This window comes from Oncorhynchus keta, chromosome 35 (assembly GCF_023373465.1).
Source record: "Oncorhynchus keta strain PuntledgeMale-10-30-2019 chromosome 35, Oket_V2, whole genome shotgun sequence".
Lineage (NCBI taxonomy): Eukaryota > Metazoa > Chordata > Actinopteri > Salmoniformes > Salmonidae > Oncorhynchus > Oncorhynchus keta.
This window is the reverse complement of record NC_068455.1, coordinates 16,118,235-16,138,685: the sequence shown is the minus strand read 5'-3', so window position 1 is coordinate 16,138,685 and position 20,451 is coordinate 16,118,235. Positions and strand designations below refer to the sequence as shown.

Below are 20,451 nucleotides of genomic sequence, written 5' to 3'. Positions count from 1 at the left end.
AAGGTGAAATAAATAAATAAATATATTAAAAAGCGCTCATTTGTAAATCCCAAACGCTAAAAGTAAATGGAAAGGTAGATACAAATTATGTGTGACACAAAGAATGTAAACAAAATGTGTTTTTATTTACAGTAGTGATGGACAACCGGAGGCATTTTGAAAACAGGTTTGCAAACACTTGTTTTTCACAACTGTAGCAGGTGAAGCCCATCATGCTAATGTTTCTTATTAGCAGAACAATAGACTTTTTGTATAACCCAGCTACTGTTGTGAAAATCCCTCAACGTATGATGCTTAAGTACTCTAAAGTGTTACATTTCTAACAAACAGCAGTACAGTATTTATTCAGCAACATCTTTATGCTTTTGTTAATAAAATAAACGAGAAAAAGACATTCAAATGCGGATGTTTATATAAACAATATTTTAGTCACACTTCCACCCAGCTCCAAAACCACAGGTAAAACCTTGCTGAGATGATCAATGTATTTGTTGCATTGTTGTATCGTCAATTTCTCAAGCCAAAAACATCTTGATGGCCTTGACCAGTTCATCTGTGCTTGTCGGCTTGGCAGAGATGCCAAACAAGTTTGATCGGGTTTAAAAATCAGAAGACCTACATGTAGAGATGAAAAATATATTTGTAGATATACTGTAGGCCTACCGAAGGTGTTGTAGGTCTTATTTCTACTTTTTATTTAACCTTTATTTTACTACATAAAGGTCTACTCTACTCTGCTGGCTTCCCGACCCAGTTTATGCCCATATTTGCAATGCAAACCCAACCTAACAGCCAAAATTAGGTACAATAATAGAAATATACATGGAAATAGGCCTAAATGTAATTAAAAATGGCTATAATCCTACTTTGAAAGAAACGATGTGGTCCCAGAAACACCTCTCTGACACAGGGTCCAGCATATCTCCTAAGGATTTCTTCCTCAAAGAAAAATAAATCTTGAGCCATACCTGAAAAGGGAGGCAATGTGAATTATTGTGGAACACTGAGTTGTAGCCTACAAAATTGGATGTACCTTTTGCTTTGTAAATAGTCAAACTCACCATCAAAAGTCAAATATGGGCCTGGTCCCTGGCGAGAAATTGCCCCCCACACATGGAGTTTGAGCAGATGCTTGGGACTCGGCTCATTTGATCTTCCTTTTTTTTGTAGCAATTTTGAGCAAATTGCTCAAGGGCCACGGTTGATTAGTCTGTGACGATGACATTATTGAACGTCTCGCCAGCTTTGATCCATGCCTGGGCCTGCAGAGCGCAAAGTTCTTTGTCAGACAAATTATTAGGTCGAAACTACAGAACAGTACAAAACAAGCGAACACACCTGGTTAATGTTCTGATAATTAAAATAAATAAATAAATAAATATATATATATAATTTCTTACTAAGCCTTTCTGTAAGTCCACCCAAGTTTCTTCTGACTGTAATTAGAGCGATGTTGATGCCGTGCCGTGATGCCAGCAGATTACAGATGGCCTTTGCCGATCGCTCGTCATTTTCATCATTTCATCAGTGAGTCGATGGCTTGAATAGTCTCACTGGAAATGAAATACAATGTGAAAATGTGCAGCATACAGTACAAATCTGCAGTCGATTTATTTAAGCATAATTTTTTTGCATTATTAGGCCTACATTAAAATATGGTAGTCTACTGTACCTGTTAATTTTCCTGGGCTTTCGAGTTCGGCGTAAAACAGGCATCTGATGATAGTGTTTGTGAAAAGCACTGTCTGTGACCAAAATCTCCAAGTCTACCAGTATTTTTGAAATGTCTCCAGTAGATTTTCCGGTTCCTGCTGAAAGCCCTGACAACAGAACTTGACCAACTGCTCACCAGGCACAGCAAGGGCCGCCTGGACCGTTATGCTGTTCTGCTATTCCAAGGATGTGTAATCGAAGAGGGTTACCTCGACTGGGCACAGAATACAAACGGATGGATCCCGAGGCAAATGTGGCTTACCAGTGAACCTCCAGGTGATCATCATTAATACTGTGTCTCAGGAGTTTCCATCCATGACTGATGCAACCCGAAAAAGTTAATGAGTACTTGAGGTCACCAAGAAAGTCTGGACATGGCCTGCTCTCCCTTATGTAAGGAATGAAGCATTTCCCATGTTTACTACAGTATGTACCGTAATTTCTGGACTATTAAGCGCAGCTGAATATAAACCGCACCCACTGAATTTAAAAATATATATGTATTTTGTACATAAATAAGCCACACGTCTATAAGCCGCAGGTGCCTACCGGTACATTGAAACAAATTAACTTCACACAGCTTTTAAACGAAACACGGCTTGTAACAAAAAATAAATAAAATAGCAGTAAACAGTAGCCTACCAAGAAAGTCATTGGTCACCATCTTCCTCCTCCTGTGCACTGAAACCACTGAAGTCATCTCCTTCGGTGTCAGAGTTGAATAGCCTCAGAATTGATTCATCCAATGTTGGATTGCTGCCCTCTTCAACACGCAGCAGTCCAGCCTTTCGAAACCCGTTGATGATAGTGGATTTTTTGACAATGCTCCACGCTGACAGCAGCTCTATTTCCTTTCCAACAGCCAGATCGTTCGCCTTCAACTTGAAAGCTGCATCATATGCATTTCTCCGTGTCTTTGCCATGATGAGGGTGACAAAATGACTACCGTAATCAGAATGATGGGAAGTTTGAGCGCGCTCAATTTATGTCACATTATGTGACGGTGCTCAGTTTATTGGCGGCATGAATCTCGTGAAAGCGGGAAAAATCCATAAATTAGCCGCGGCATTGTACAAACCGCGAGGTTCAAAGCGTGGGAAAAAAGTAGCGGCTTATAGTCCGGAAATTACGGTACTGTATTCTATGTTTATTTGTCAGACTGCACAGTAGCCTAAAAAACAAATGCAGCTGGCTTATATCTTCAAAATGCTTTTACTATCCATACTTATTTTTTATTTTACCTTTATTTAACTAGGCAAGTCAGTTAAGAACAAATTCTTATTTTCAATGACGGCCTAAGAACAGTGCCCCTGTTCAGGGGCAGAACGACAGATTTGTACCTTGTCACCATACCTCCCGGTTACTAGTCCAACGCTCTAACCACTAGGCTACCCTGCCACCCCAATACTGTACAGTATTGTATTTCTTCATCAGCAACTATGCTTTCGTAAATAGAATAATGATAAAAATACTCTTTCAAATGCTGATGTTTATTTAGTTTTGGATCCATAACGAATTACTTGTTCAAATATGCCATATTCCTGAGATGTGTGTTGACTGCTCACTCTAGGTTAAATGAAAACAAACTCTCCTAAATATCATTACCCTTTAAAGTGATTATTATAATAAATCAATTTAGAATGATATAAAAGACCCTTAGATATTGTCAGATATTCTCACAGATCCTAACGGAAAATGCCCCTTAGATATTAATATAGAGTCCTCCAATCCTCTAAATGTAATTATTGGCGGAGAGTCGCGGCATTTAATTATTTTTTTCAATATACTGTAGGCCTACCATAGGCGAAATGAGTCTCACGAGTGTTGATTAATGTCTAATGTATAATTCTGTAGTAGACATCACAACTATGTTGTGAAGACATCACAACAATGAAATAACACATATGGAATCATATTGTAGGACGCCATATTTTCCTCTCCATTTGTTTTTTCATGGAATAGAAACACCATAATATTAATCAAATTAAATAAGCAAGTACCAGTCAAAAGTTCGGACTCACCTACTCATTCCAGGATTTTTCTTTATTTTTACTATTTTCTACATTGCAGAATAATAGTGAAGACATCACTATGAAATAATGCATGCCCTGCATTCTGTATTACAGATATGGCCTGCTCTCCCTTATGTAAGGAATTAGGCACTTTCCCATGTTTACTACAGTATTTATTGTCGACTGCACAGTAGCCTAATAAACAAAAACACATTTTGTTAAAAAAAATAATGATTTAAAAAAAAATCCTCTTTCAAAATGCAGATGTTGATTTAGTTATGGATCCATTCCATAACGAATTACTATGGGAATAAATATCACTGATTTACAGAAATATTGGAACAAAGTTGGCTGAAGGCAAACTATTTAGAATCCTCCTGACATCACATTGTACAGCGCCATAGAAACTGTGAGGGTTTCGATTTTCTCTGAATAGAAAAATAATATTAATCAAATGAATTAAGCCAAATTTCTTAAAATCAATCCCATATACTATGTTATTACAAAAAAGGTCTTAAATTCTCTGGTAATGTCAATATGGAATACTATCAAATACTTCTCAAAGATGCCTCTGTTGGTCAAACTAGCAATAACTTAAAATAACAGAAGAAAATGGGTGAGAATTAAATGACATGCCACAGAATGCCAAGGCAGCACGCAAGGTGTGCCGCAGTATGACAACTTTTAAAGGAGGAACCACGGTACCTAGGTGTCTGGATGGACTGTAAACTCTCCTTCCAGACTCACATTAAGCATCTCCAATCCAAAATTACATCTAGAACCGGCTTCATATTTCGAAACAAAGCCTCCTTCACTTATGCTGCCAAACATACCCTCGTAAAACTGACTATCCTACCGATCCTTGACTTCGGCGATGTCATTTACAAAATAGCCTCCAACTCCGAAAATTGGATGTAGTCAATCATAGTGCCATTTGTTTTGTCAATAAAGCCCCATATACTACCCACAACTGCGACCTGTATGCTCTCGTTGGCTGGCCCTCACTACATATCCGTTGTCAAACCCCCTGGCTCCAGGTCATCTATAAAAGTATTTGCTAGGTAAAGCTCTGCCTTATCTTAGCCCACTGGTCACCATAGCTACAACCACCCGTAGCACACACTCCAGGTATATTTCACTGGTCATCCCAAAGCCAACACCTCCTTCGGCCGCCTTTCCTTCCAGTTCTCTGCTGCCAATGACAAACAAATTGCAAAAATCACTGAAGCTGCAGACATATCTCCCTCACTAACTATAAGCATCAGCTGTCAGAGCAGCTTACCGATTACTGCACCTGTACACAGCCCATCTGTAAATAGCCCACCCAACTACCTCATCCCATTATTGTTATTTTATTTTTTATTTGTTTTGCTCTTTTGCACCCCAGTATCTTTACTTGCACATCATGCTTAGGGTCATTGTCCTGCTGGAAGGAGAAGCTCCATCCCAGTCTCAAATCTCTGGAAGACAAACACCTCTCTGACAGGGTTTCCCTCAAGAATTTCCCTGTATTTAGCGCCATCCATCATTCCTTCAATTCTGAATATATATATATATATATATATATATATATATATATATATATATGACCAGTTTCCCAGTCCCTGCCAATGAAAAATATGGTCTTCTCGGGGTGATGGAGGTGTTGGGTTTGCGCCATACATAACATTTTCCTTGATGGCCAAAAAGCTCAATTTTAGTCTCATCTGACCAGAGTACCTTCTTCCATATGTTTGGAGTCTTCCACATGCCTTTTGGCAAACCAAACGTGTTCTTATTTTTTTCTTTAAGCAATGGCTTTTTTCTGTCCACTCTTCCGTAAAGCCAAGCTCTGTGGAGTGCACGGCCTAAAATGGTCCTATGGACAGACACGCCAATCTCCACTGTGGAGCTTTGCAGCTCCTTCAGGGTTATCTGTAGTCTCTTTGATGCCTCTCTGATTAATGCCCTCCTTGCCTGGTTTGTGGGTGGCCCTCTCTTGGTAGGCTTGGTGCCATATTCTTTCCATTTTTTAATAATGGATTTAATGGTGCCCCGTGGGATGTTCAAAGTTTCAGATATTTTTTTAGAACCCAACCCTGATCTGTACATCTCCACAACTTTGTCCCTGACCTGTTTGTAGAGCTCCTAGGTTTTCATGGTGCCGCTTGCTTGGCGGTGCCCCTTGCTTAGTGGTGTTGCAGACTCTGGGGCCTTTCAGAACTGGTGTATATATACTGAGATAATGTGACAGATTGCACGCAGGTGGACTTTAAACTAATTATGTGACTTCTGAAGGTAATTGGTTGCACCAGCTCTTATTTAGGGGCTTCTTAGCAAAGGGGTGAACACATATGCACACACCACTCTTTTTTTTCTCCATTTCAATTCACCAATTTGGACTATTTTGTGTATGTCCATTACATGTAATCCCAATAAAAACCCTTCTAAATTTCATCTTGTAATGCAACAAAATAGGAAAAACGCCAAGGGGGATGAAAACTTTTGCAAGGCACTGTATACACTCCTTTCATGAAACTATCTTATCGCCTAGTTGAAACCTGGGCGTCCTACTTTACTCTTAACATTACTGTTCTTCACTTTAGTAAAAAAATATCTTTAAAATTAGCCATGATCGTCAGAATTTTATAGATTGGGGGGAATGGTTTGAAAGTTGCGCGCTCACTATTAGTAAGGGGAGACGGGGGGATTGTTTGAAAGTTGCGCACTCACTATTAGTAAGGGGAGACGGGGGGGGGATTGTTTGAAAGGTGCGGGCTCACTATTAGTAAGGGGAGACGGGGGGATTGTTTGAAAGTTGCGCGCTCACTATTAGTAAGGGGAGACGGGGGGGATTGTTTGAAAGTTGCGCGCTCACTATTAGTAAGGGGAGACGGGTGGGATTGTTTGAAAGTTGCGCGCTCACTATTAGTAAGGGGAGACGGGGGGATTGTTTGAAAGTTACACGCTCACTATTAGTAAGGGGAGACAGGGGTGGGGGGTTGTTTGAAAGTTACACGCTCACTATTAGTAAGGGGAGACGGGGGGAGTTGTTTGAAAGTTACACGCTCACCATTAGTAAGGGGAGACGGGGGAGTTGTTTGAAAGTTACACGCTCACTATTAGTAAGGGGAGACGGGGGTGGGAGGAGTTGTTTGAAAGTTACATGCTCACTATTGGTAAGGGGGGACGGGATTATAACAGACTTTATATCTATTATAGACATGTTTGCTCAGTGGTGAACCGTGGCCTTCAGTGGGGGAAAAAAAATCTTCCAACAAGTTGTACCAAACTCAAAAATAACAAATATAAAGAGCTCGACATCAGCGCTTGTCTGTTTGCCCGGGGGGAATGTAAATTCTCGGACAACAAAAATATAGATTTAAATTGCCAGAATCCCAATATCAAACAATTAGGTTACTCCAATCCGAATTGAATCGGTGTCCTCCGGATGCAATGTGTTGCACACTGTCCTCCCAATCTCTACAGAGCGTATGGAGTAGAATTATTGTAGGCCTGCATTGACAGGCACAAGCGGTCTTTCAATCATGCAGTTGCTAGACACGTTTTTGAGATCAAAGCATAATTTGTTGATTTTCATTGCTAAATAGCGAGTTACTTGCACAGTTATAGCTCATTTTTGAGCAGCAATGAAAATCCTGGAAAAGTCATGGTGTGTGCATCACCTGCATGTACCAGTAGGCCGTTGCCGGTGGGGGAGAGAGAGAGGCAGCGAGAAAGAGATATTGAAAGAGAGAGATATTGCACAGTAGGTATAATAATGACATTCAAACTAACTCGATAGCCAATTCAAAACATAGTGTAGTTTGGCTGGTGTAGTTTGGCTGGTTCTCTCGCTAGTTAACGATTAGCATGTATTAATATCATTGTCATGTCCCATGTCGTAAAATAACTTTCCACCGGTACTCGTGTATAACCGGAAAACAGCCAACGCAGTTGATACAGGTGCAAAGTTGATGAAACCAATGCTGCATACTCCGGATGTAAAACGCTCAAAATTGGCTAGGATTCTCCTCTATTCAATACTTGCCATGACATTCTGACAAAGTTAAAAAATATATATGTTCTTAGAATAGCCTAATTGACAAGTAACTCCTACGCTGTCAAGATCTCCCCTGAACACTGAATATTTTAACCTTACAAAATAGATAAACATCTCAGATTAACTACCTCGCAAACAGTAGCCATTTGATCTCTGGTTCATTGAATGAGGGAATATATCTTATAAAGACATAAAAAAAAACATGTGGTTGTAATTGTAATGTTGCAGGGTAGCCAACCATCCTCCAGGAGATTCCAGGAGAGCTACTGGGCGTGCAGGTTTGCCAACCATCCTCCAGGAGATTCCAAGAGAGCTACTGGGCGTGCAGGTTTGCCAACCATCCTCCAGGAGATTCCAAGAGAGCTACTGGGCGTGCAGGGTAGCCAACCATCCTCCAGGAGATTCCAGGAGAGCTACTGGGCATGCAGGGTAGCAAACCATCCTCCAGGTGAGCTACTGGGCATGCAGGGTAGCAAACCGTCCTCCAGGAGATTCCAGGAGAGCTACTGGGCGTGCAGGTTAGTCAACCATCCTCCAGGAGATTCCAGGAGAGCTACTGGACATGCAGGGTAGCCAACCATCCTCCAGGAGATTCCAGTAGAGCTACTGGGCGTGCAGGGTAGCCAACCAACGCTGCGCGAATACACCACATTTATAAAAAAAATATATATAAAAAAATATATATATATATATCTTTTTTTTTACACTCGGCTGTTCAACAGGACCTTAAGCTGACTACGGTGTGTTCAAGCAGGGTTTGATCAAAAGCCTGAACACCCAGTAGCTCTCCAGATAGAGGGTTGATGGACCACGTGTTTTATACAGTATCCCATCAGTGCAACATTTTACTTTGTAGAGGTTTAAGTGCCTTGCTTAAGGCCACAAAGGCAACATATACTGTATAACACATGGGATCAGACAGCAGCAGCCATCCTTTGTCAATACCAATGATAATAATTTATGTTGTTTTGTGAAGTGATTTCTTGCATCACACAACACCATTTTCAGTCTCCTTTTTGACTTGTCAGTCCTATATGTCTGAAGGACAAGTGGCAAAAAAATGTCAAGCCCTGACATAGCATAACTTAAATGCACTCAAATGAAACAAACAGGACTGAGACGAGCTTCAGGTTGCCACTCACATCAATAGCACTCACACAGATAACGCCACCAACGACAACAACCACACAACCTATGGTAGCCTAACAGCATCACCATCACACTATGAGTGACACATCAAAATGATGTGTGTGACAAGCTTGTGACTCTGGAAGGACAGCGACTGTAATACCAGCGCACTCTATGTTGGAGACAGCACTTTTTGTAAAACACATAGGGCTGATAGAAAGACAGCCATCACACACAGCATGATGTTAATTAAAGGATAATCAGCCCATTCACTCAGACATACAAGGCCAGCCGGTCCCAATCATAAGAACACAAAAACACAACCATTAGGCTAAGCATTTCCCAATCGAAATGTACAACTATTACTTCCCGTTGCAACAAAAAAAAACTATCACATTAATTTAAATTTTAGGTGATCTAAACCAACAAGTTATTTTGGAAGATAGCTAACAGTAATCGAGCTGCAATAAAAAAAAAGCAGTCCTACTCACCAGATGATGATCACTTGAAGCTAACAAATTCGCAACAACATCTAACACCTGCTGCAGCTGGAGCAAACTAGACTACAACAAAAGCTAGCTAGCAAAACCGTGGTAAAACTCCTGCTCGCTATTGCGCAGTGACCTGTTGGCCTTTGAGAAGAGAAGTTTCTATACGTTTTTGTAAAAACATTCCCACAAATGACAAGTCAAAATGTGATTGGTTGATTCCACTGTCACTCAAAAATATGGCTAAATACAGTTGAATGGCAATTGCCTTATATATATGCCTACTTGCCCTCAGCATGCATTTTTTTCTAAATGTCTAAAGAAACCATATGTTCTTCTGACATATGACCACAGAAGTACTGGACATTTTGAACTCTTATTATGATAGCAATTTGACAAAATTACAATCATGGTCTTGAATTGGACTCGCATTTTTCTGGTCTTGGTCATGACTCTTGGTCTCGAACCCATCGCCTCCCCTCCGGTCTTGGTCTTGACTGACTCAATTCGCTCTGGTCTTGAATTGGTCTCGCTTTAGGTTTACGTGGTCTCACTTTAGGTGGTCTCAAACACAACACTGCAGTTACATTTCGGGATATTATTTTTGACTGTATCGTATCATTTTGACAATATATGATAATGATTTTTGCGCTAGTTGGCAGTACCCTGCACCAAAACTCCAGTATTTAGCCTTGATAGCTTTTTCTCCATCTTTTTAAATGGGTTTGATTTTTTACTTTGATCACGAGTAAATTCATGAAGTGTATTATATGTTTTCTTACAGTTTTGAACCAAACTTGACAATTGTCCAATGGTGTGACTGTCTGAGGTAAAGGTATGGAACTTTGAACTTAAGTAAATTCATGAAAAAATTAATAACACTTCCCTTTACCTATGCTTTTAGTGAATACACAGAAGTTTATTTCAAAAAAACAATAGTCCAAGTCTATTCATGACATTTCCAAATAGTTTTGATTGATTACATTTTGCCCCTAAAGCAAAGTCCACTTGGTGGGACAATTATGGGATTAGATAACGAGCCAGCATTTGGACACCATTGCGCTGGGGAGGGTTCTCTTGCAATGAGGAAGTACAGAAGACATGGCTGGAGCACATGGCCTGAACAGATTGTATCTGAAACATGTACCAAAATATTGCACTTTTCTGCCATTGCCATAAAAGGTGTCAGTTTCTTAGTTCTTTGGTGTGATGCTTTTTGAATGTATATATGAAAACAATATTTGTTGACAATTAAAGTATAAAAAGCAACAAAAACATGTGGTGAAATTATACTGAAGGCCTACTGTTAACAATAAGGCCCAAACTGGACCACACAGCCTGAGATTTCCAACAGTGTGACAGCTTTATTTCCCTTGGTGTGACATGAAGACCGTGTCACACCAGAGGAAATACAAGACACCTGTCTGACTCCCGCCTGTCTGAGTGGACTGATCCAACGTGGAGGCCATGGGGATGACACTGTACATCACCCTAAAACATGCGTTTCTGAAATTGTATATGGTTGTATTACATAACAATGGTGCAACACTAATAAAAAATAATATTATAACAAACGCGCTTTCTCCCGCATTGGATAGCGGTCACTGTCCGAGGTTCTGAAACACATTAGTGCGCTGTTGAATTGACGCCTTTGCCTAGGCCATGTTGCCATGTGCATAATAACAAAGTTAACCAGCACATTGTTGAGAACAATGTGGCGGAGATAGCAGCAGAATAAGGAGACCTTGTCTTATTGTCTAAGAAAATTGAGGAGAGAAAACCCCAACTTAAGTCTAATCAATAGCTTAACTGTTAAATGTATCTGGCTTTAGAAATCAACCATATATATATATATAAATAGTTGACATCTGAAGTTTACATATACTTAGGTTGGAGTCATTAACACTTGTTTTTCAACCACTCCACAAATGTCTTGTTAACAAACTATAGTATTGGCAAGAGGGTTAGGACATCTACTTTGTGCATGACACAAGTCATTTTTCCAACAATTGTTTACAAACAGATTATTTCACTTATAATTCACTGTATCACAATTCCAGTGGTTCAGAAGTTTACATACACTAAGTTGACTGTGCCTTTAAACAGCTTGGAAAATTCCAGAAAATGATGTCATGGCTTTAGAAGCTTCTGATATGCTAATTGACATAATTTGAGTCAATTGGAGGTGTACCTGTGGATGTCCTTCAAGGCCTCCCTTCAAACTCAGTGCCTCTTTGCCTGACATCAGGTGAAAAGCAAAATAAATCAGCAAAGACCTCAGAAAAAAAATGTAGACCTCCACAAGTCTGTTTCATCCCTGGGAGCCATTTTAAAATACCTGAAGGTACCACACCGCAAGGGTAAACCCCATGGGACCACGCAGCAATCATACCACTCAGGAAGGAGATCTGTTCTGTCTCCTAGAAATGAGCGTACATTGGTGCGAAAAGTGCAAATCAATCCCAGAACAACAGCAAAGGACCGTGTGAAGATGGAGGAAACAGGTACAAATGTATCTATATCCAGGGTACAACAAGTCCTATATCAACATAACCTGAAAGGCCGCTCAGCAAGGAAGAAGCCACTGCTCCAAAACTGCCATAAAAAAAAGCCAGGTTGCGGTTTACAACTGCACCTGGGGACAAAGACAGTGCTTTTTGGAGAAATATCCTCTGGTCTGATGAAACAAAAATAGAACTGTTTGGCTATAATGATCATCGTTATGTTTGGAGGAAAAAGGGGGAGGCTTGCAAGCCGAAGAACACCATCTCAACCGTGAAGCACGGAGGTGGCAGCGCCTTGCTGAAGGAGGGACTTGTGCACTTCACAAAATAGATGGCATCATGAGAAGGAAAATGATGTTGCTAAATTGAAGCAACATCTCAAGACATCAGTCAGGAAGTTAAAGCTTGGTCGCAAATGGGTCTTCCAAATGGACAATGACCCCAAGCATACTTCCAAAGTAGTGGAAAAATGGCTTAAGGACAACAAAGTTGAGGTATTGGAGTGGCCATCACAAAGCCCTGACCTCAATCCCATAGAAAAAAAAATGTGTAGGCAGAACTGAACAAGCGTGTGCGAGCAAGGAGGCCTGACTCAGTTACACCAGCTCTGTCAGGAGGAATGGGCCACAATACACCCAACTTATTGTGGTAAGGCTACCCAACACATTTGACCCAAGTTAAACAATTTAAAGGCAATGCTACCAAATACTGATTGAGTGTATGTAAACTTCTGACCCACTGGGAATATGATGAAAGAAATAAAAGCTGAAATAAATCACTCTACTATTATTCTGACATTTCACATTCTTAAAATAAAGTGGTGATCCTAACTGACCTAAGACAGGGAATTTTTACACAGACAGACGACATATCCCGCTTCTGTGGCCTGTTTGAGTGTGTTTAATAGCTTACTGATTCCGTGTCATTTAAAAATATATAATATATATATATAAATTATATTTATAATAATAACCCTCCTTTTTATTGATCTTCTTATTGTTATTACATCAATTATTTTGTTCATTATAATAGTACATGTCATTATCATTAATCGGCTTCGTATAGCAGCCTAGTATAATCACCATTGAGCGGTAGGCCTAAGAGTGCATCCTGTTTAGTCTTAATACTGTAACTTAGGCCTATATTTCAATACTTATATAGGCTACTGTATCAATCATTTGTTTATGTAATCACACAGCCTTATAGTCATTCATGATTTGAAATGCAATCAAGCATTATGTTTTAAAATAAAAATTAGCTTACACAATAAACAAACAGTTCCATTATGTAATTCCATTCGCAAATTAATGTGACTGTTTTTAGTCTTTGTTGTAATAAAGGCTTAACAAAAAAAACATTACAACAGACTCTGGTACATGTGTTGTTTACATTGTCCCAAACGGTCATAAAAATTAGATTGTAATCTAACAGCACCTGTTTCGATTGGTCGAAAGAATAGAAGACCTGATTTTTTCTTCTTCTCAGGGCCAGCCCTAAATTTGAATGAGTACACTTCAAATGATTTAATGAGGATCCATTACTGATGTTTAGAACTGATGTTTAGAAGCATTTTTACAGTGGTCAGAAACTTCTGAAAGTGTCATTAATTATTGTTAAGCATGGGGCAGGTAACATAATACACAAGTATGATAATTGTTTTTTTATCGAGGTTTAGTTTAATGCCAGTGAATCTTAATGTAATTGTGAGACACTTGGTTATCATCATTATTATCCAATTAAATGTTTTTCATTTTAAATGCAATAATATAATTAATGATATAAAAGACATAACTAAATCATGTGTAAAAATAATTATCTAGTCTATTTGGGAATCATTAAAACTTGATATTAACAATTGTTGTGTCACACCAGAGGCCAAATTCAAGGCTCTAATATATGAAATGGTTCATTAAATTGGATATAAATTCTAAATTGAAGGTGGCCATGTAACATTTTGAATTGTTGAGACAGTTTGTGACTAAATGTAGTTTGTTTAGTTTTCACTTTAATTTTAAAGGAAATTATTTTTTCACTTTTGTTTTGGCCATATGGCAACTACCAACATATGGTATTGGTACCTAAGTACCCTGGGAAAGCTCATCCCTACCCAATGGGGCCTGGTCAAAAGTTACTCTGCCGAAACTCACATTTGGGGTTAGTGACAGAGAGAACAGTTGTGTGTGAAGAAACATTTGCTAAGCACATGTGGGGAAATGGTGACGTGACAACCCCCTCCACCTCAAAACCCGCTTTCACATTCGGGAACATGGGCTAATATTGAAACTGAGCAGGGGTGGGTGGGTATAGGCCTGTGGTATATAAAATTGACTTTAAACAAGTCAAATTCACATGAGCAACTGAACTCTTTGATCAGACAGTGACACCAAATATACTGGTAACTAGCTCTGTGGTGAAACGACTTGATTCGGTGTTACTCAATGCCACAACCCCAGCTAGTCATACTGTGGCAATATGACTGAGGACATTTTTATCAATGAATGAGCCATCATAACCAGTCCACTGATTTTCCAAAAGTTAACTGATCAACATAAGTGTACATAGCACATAGTTAGCTACATTTATGCACAATTAACTAGCAACTGACGACTTTCGTTAAGAATCATCAACCAACACATTCCAAACTACCACTAGAAATTAAGGAAATAATTTGGAAAAACACTAGCGAACGAGCTATTCTAAATTAGGCCTCAAGGCGACCTTGGCCTTTCATTGAAAGGAAATAGCTAACTGGCGAGTGAATGATAACAAAACTGTCTGTTGCAGTAGCATTTAGCAAGCTAGCTAAGCACAGGTGGCTACTGGCTAACTAGCTAGCTACATACAACAAGCTGGTGGCAAACAACCACGTCCACGAGAACACGTGTATACATTGGGAAATGTCTAAATACATGGCAAATCATACAATATCTTTATTATTTGATCGTTTGATAACCAGTAAAGGAGTTGATAGCTGATGCAATGGCGTTCTAGTCAAACAAAACGTCAAAATCCCACGCGTGCAGCTAGCTAACTTTGCTACCGAACTTGACACAGGCTAGCGAAGTAGCTAGTTAACTGGCTGATTGACTAGATATAATCAATATAGATACAGTACAGATAAGTGTATACAATTGTTTTGTCTGACCCGTCTAATGGAGATGGCTACATGCAAAGTTGCAATAATCATGTGGAAACAAAGTTAGCCATGCTAACTAGCTAGTTTGCTAACATTATTGACTAGCTTAGCTTGCTAGTTAACATAGTTGGATGTGACAAGGCATGCACATAGCCACCAGTAAGGAATAGCATGCATTCAGGGTGTTTCGGTTAAACTTCCTCACCTATAAAATATTTGTATTGGGCCGTCTTGATAGGAAATGGTCCTGTTATTTCGTCTGATACCCCTTTCCACCATTCCCTCCTGCTGCTGCTGTCAGGAACTAATCCACCACCGTCAAGACTTCCTTCCACCTGGGCCTTCGAAATGCAACACTTTTACGTAAAGTAGCTAGCTACGTAAAAAATGTATTTTTCATAGCCTGGATGACATGCGAGTGGTGGTCGAGAATACAAATCCCCTCAAAACCAAACTACGCAAATAAAACGAGCCCCCCACTCCCAACATTGGCCCCTCATGTTAAAGTAAGTAAATGTCAAATTCTGATTTGTGCATAACAAAGAAACAGGGGAAATAGCTATAACATTGACCGAAACAGTAAGAGCTGGCCAACTTTATTCGTGTTATTTTGTTTCCACAACTTTGTAGCCTGCTTGAAACAAATGTTTTTAAGCAAAAGGGCAACAGCAGTGTTCCACCTAGGGACATTTGGAGATTCAGTGTTTAATAGTCACATATACAGGGTTGCAGTTGTGATTGCAGGGTACAGTGAAAATCATTCAGGACTAAGTGAAATAAAATCATGAGAATAGTCATAAAAAAATAGCAATAGAAATAGCACTATATACATCATAACTGTATCGGTGGTTTGACAAGATGAGATGTGTGACCATCAAGACCTGAAGAGGAACTGCCTTATTTCTTAAACAATTTAAATATATCCATCAACTGAGTATCACATAAATCCAAACTTGTTTTTGCGTTTTTTTTTTTTACACCTATACTGTATGAGTATGCCAGTCCCTGAAATAGGTAGTGTAACAGGGTAAAGGTGCATCTATTAAATTAATATTATTTATGGTAGCCAATAAGCCGATTAGTCCATTTTAATGAATAGGTGTTGCTCTGGATAATGCACCACACATCTACCTGTTTGCACTGCCATGCTGGTTCATTTTTGTGCCAGGAGATGGAGAGACAGGACAGAGCACCTGCTGTCTCCATAGTCCCACACCAATAGCAGTGTGCCTTCACAGTTATCAAGTCTCTGTGTTGTGTTAATGTGTTGGAGACAGGAGTGCAACGTTGGTATTAGAAGTATTCTTTTTTCCGGACAAACACTCCAAACAGCCTACCTGCCGCTCGGAGGCGTCCACATGATCCTAAGCCACAGCATTGCCTCATTTTGTATCACATTCCAAGTATAAAACTGACAACCATCTAATTTCAGAATGTGGGGTGTCCCCCCCCACCCACAATGAAAGTTGCACCACTGATTGTAGGTATCCCGAGTACAACCACCTGTGTGGTCCACCTCTCAAAAGCAGAAGTTCTAATGCACATTTAATACATTTTCATTGAGTGGTGTGATTGATAAATCTGGTCTTGTCCCATTACTCAGCATACTGCGACTGGCTTATTGAAACAGACAGGTACTTGATTAGTTTTTGTTCACCATGTTGTTTTCACTTACAGAAACACACAATAATTACCATTTAGTAACTGTTACCTTATTATGCTCATTGTTATTTAGCCATTTACTGTGTATCACAGGAGGTAGGTGACATCTTCATTGGAGAAGACAGGCTTGTGATAATGGATGGAGCAGAATGGTATCAAATATATCAAACATACGGTTTCCATGCATTTGCAATTCCAGTTGCTCCAGCCATTATTATAAGCTGTCCTCCCCTCAAAAGCCTCCACTGCTGTGTATGTATCTGTATGCACACCGCATGTTGAAGGTGACCCCTCTGTTTGGGGTTTTAGGCTGGGTTTCTGTACAGCATTTTGAGATATCAGCTGATGTACAAAGGGCTATATAAATACATTTGATTTGATGATGTCGAGCACCCGGGAGTAGACGTGACACCTATACAAGGCATTACTTTTGAGTAGAACCCTATGAGTCCTGGTCAAACATTGTGCACTAAATGGGGAATATGGTGCCATTTGGGACATAACCTAGTAGTAATGTTCATAAAGTTCGTACTTTATGGTCCAGTAGAGAGCCCCAGCAGGATGGTCTGGGAGTACGACATGAGTTCCTTCAACCAACACAACCTGGAGGAAGCAGGGTCAAGCCCACCTACACCCTGAGAATAATCCATCTTGAAGACATGGTACGTCCTGTAACCATGGTTATGGCAACTTATTTCCTTTGTTGTGCTCTACGTTTGACCGGAGCCTTAGTCAAAAGTAGGGCACTATGTAGGAAATAGGATACCATTTACAGTACCAGTTAAGTTAACAGCTACTCATTCCAGGGTTTCTTTATTGTACAATATTGAAGACAAAGCTATGAAATATCACATATGGAATCATGTAGTAAGTGTTCCACAAATCAATATATTTGAGATTCTTCAAAATTCCCACCTTTTGCCTTGACATGCTCTCAACCAGCTTCATGAGGTAGTCACCTGGAATGCATTTCAATAAACAGGTGTGCCACAAATTATCCATTTGAGACAATCAGTTATGACAAGGTAGGGGTGGTAGAGAAAATAGCCCTATTTGGTAAAAGACCAAGTGCATAATATGGCAAGAACAGCTCAATTAAGGAAAGAGAAAATGGCAGTCCATTAACTTAAGACAGCGAGGTCAGTCAATTCAGAAAATTAAGAACTTTGAACTTAAAGTGCAGTCACAGAAACCAAGTGCTATGATGTAACTGGCTCTCATGAGGTGCTCCACAAGAAAGGAAGACCCAGAGTTACCTCAGAGGATAAATTAGTTACCAACCTCAAAATTGCAGCACAAATAAATGCTTCAGAGTACTACTTACATATTCTTACTACCTGGCGCGCCAACCAAAGTACAGGGGGTGAACCGCCCAGGTTTAACCTAGTGTGCATAGACAGAGTACATACTACAGGTATCTTGCCAAAACACTCCCAAGGTGCCTTCACCCCTGGGAACAAAAACAAAATAACTACTAACATAAAATGAACAATTTCAATAATCAAAAACAGTCCTTCTGAAATAAACATACCTCTGCAGGACCAGCTACAAAATACTTCACAACAAACCAACACACAAATAAGCTCTCTCCTAACAAAGGAACACTGGCTTTTCAAGCTGCAGAAGGAGTAGGTAATTGCAGACAGCTGTATCCCCTGACGAGAGGGCGGGGTCAAAGCTCCAAATTGCAATTTGGACCGACCAATCGGCTGTTTAGAATCCAAGAAGCCATTTCCTGAAATACACACATACAAACCCAAAACATCACAGAAATTGGGGAACGTAACATCAAGTAACAGACACATCTCAACATCAACTGTTCAGAGGAGACTGCGTGAATCTGGCCCTCATGGTCAAATTGCTGCAAAATAACACTACTAAAGGACACCAATAAGAAGAAAAGACTTGCTTGGGCCAAGAAACACAACAAATTGACATTAGACCAGTGAAAATCTCTCCGTAGGTCTGATGAGATTTTTAGTTCCAACTGCCGTGTCTTTGTGAGATGCAGAGTAGGTGAACAGATGATCTCCACATGTGTGGTTCCCACTGTGAAGCATGGAGGAGGAGGTGTGATGGTGTGGGGGAGCCTTGCTGGTGACACTGTCTGTGATTTAGTTAGAATTCAAGGCACACTTAACCAGCATGGCTACCACAGCATTCTGCAGCGATACTAAAATCCAATCTGATTTGCACTTAGTGGGACTATAATTTGTTCTTCAACAGGACAATGGTCCAACACACCTCCAGGCTGTGTAAGGGCTATTTGACCAAGAAGGAGAGTGATGGAGTGCTGCATCAGATGACCTGGCCTCCACAATCACCTGACCTCAACCCAATTGAGATGGTTTGGGATGAGTTGGACCTCAGAATTAAGGAAAAGCATCCAAAAAGTGCTAAGTATTTTTGGGATCTCCTTCAAGACTGTTGGGGAAGCATTCCAGGTGAAGCTGGTTGAGAGAATGCCAAGAGCGTGCAAAGCTGTCAGCAAGGCAAATGTGGCTACTTTGATGACTTTTTTGGTTACTGCATGATTTCATCGTTTTGATGTCTTCATTATTAGAAAATAGTAAAAATAAAGAAAAATCCTTGAATGAGTAGGTGTGTCCAAACTTTTGACTGGTACTGTATGTACTTAGGTTGTTACACTATAATAACTTCATTGATTACCATGTAAATACTCAGATATTACATGTATTAGTGCCACAATATAGAGTGGGACTTATTTGAAATTATGACATAATTGTAGGCTATATTACAAACAGGCTCCTGCAAAAAAAGCATTGAAAAAATGTGTTATTGGATAATTTCATAGTTATTATTTGATAGTACTTTGTTTTCTCTCCCACACATTTAGACACACAGAGAGTACAATGCCATGCTGCCTGTTGTGGCTGAGAATCAGCGCGGCTTTGAGGAGATCCCCCTCTGAGTGGAACGCGACTGCCAAACTCACATCATTATGAGACTGGCGTACACACAGATATGTGACAAACATGAAGAACTAGGTTAGAAGAACACATATTTTCTTCATCTCATCTTCACAGACTCACAATACTTCCTTTATATATCTTATAAGGGTAACCTTCCAAGACTCCATCCCCTTTATTTGCTCTAGCTTTAAAGATGAGAGGGAATTGAAGATTGACACATGCACTACAAAATGTGGTCATCCACTGTGTGTGCCTTTGGGTGTTGGGTATGGCAGACGCAACATGGACCACTGGATTGTGAAGAACAGGTCAGTCACCAAAATGTCATGAAACATTTCATGCAAATTATATACACGTTTTGTCATGTTGTCAGGGTGAAGTTTGTTGTCATTACATTAGTATCAGAGACAGGTATAGCATGATGGAAACGTTATGTTAAATTTGTGTTTGATTTTTTTACAAGAAATTCCATGAAGTAAAATCAGTGACAAGCAAATACTATTCAGCTGATTATCGGGTAGCTTCATTGTGTTGTAATTGAAGTCTGTTTTGTTATCTTCTCATTGCTAGAGGGTACAACCAGTGTGGAATCGCAGGTCATTCCATCTGCCCTCTCATGTGAAAAACTTTCCTCTGCAGAATCGGTGTCAATCCCATTTCTATTCCAAACCGTTAAATAAAGGCAAGCTTATAAACCATAAAAATACAATTACATGTCTGAAAATTTTTGAAATGAAACTGGCACCAACTCTGGTAGGGTAAAAACTATTCAACTTGTTGCATATTGACAACTTCAAAGATAGCCTACCATTGCTAATTCCTGTGGTGTTGCT

General features: G+C 39.7%; 1 protein-coding gene and 1 long non-coding RNA gene across 3 annotated transcripts in view; both read right to left on the bottom strand.

Moving 5' to 3' along the window:
• Window positions 1-15,462, bottom strand: part of LOC118373750 (endoribonuclease Dicer-like) — a 65,970-nt gene extending 50,508 nt beyond the window's left edge. The window contains 1 exon segment of the mRNA XM_035759968.2: window positions 15,229-15,462. The gene's annotated coding sequence lies outside the window, so the exon portion shown is untranslated.
• A 175-nt stretch (window positions 15,463-15,637) lies between these two features.
• On the bottom strand, window positions 15,638-19,182 carry LOC118373752 (uncharacterized). Of its 2 annotated transcripts, XR_004823480.2 has the most exons (4): window positions 18,217-19,182; window positions 18,010-18,068; window positions 17,601-17,644; window positions 15,638-17,431 (listed from the first exon to the last, which is right to left on the bottom strand). It is a non-coding gene; the product is annotated as an uncharacterized LOC118373752 (long non-coding RNA). The 2 variants fall into 2 exon arrangements; XR_004823479.2 differs by lacking the exon at window positions 18,217-19,182 and having other exon boundaries at window positions 18,010-18,206.
• Between the last annotated feature and the right edge of the window lie 1,269 nt (window positions 19,183-20,451).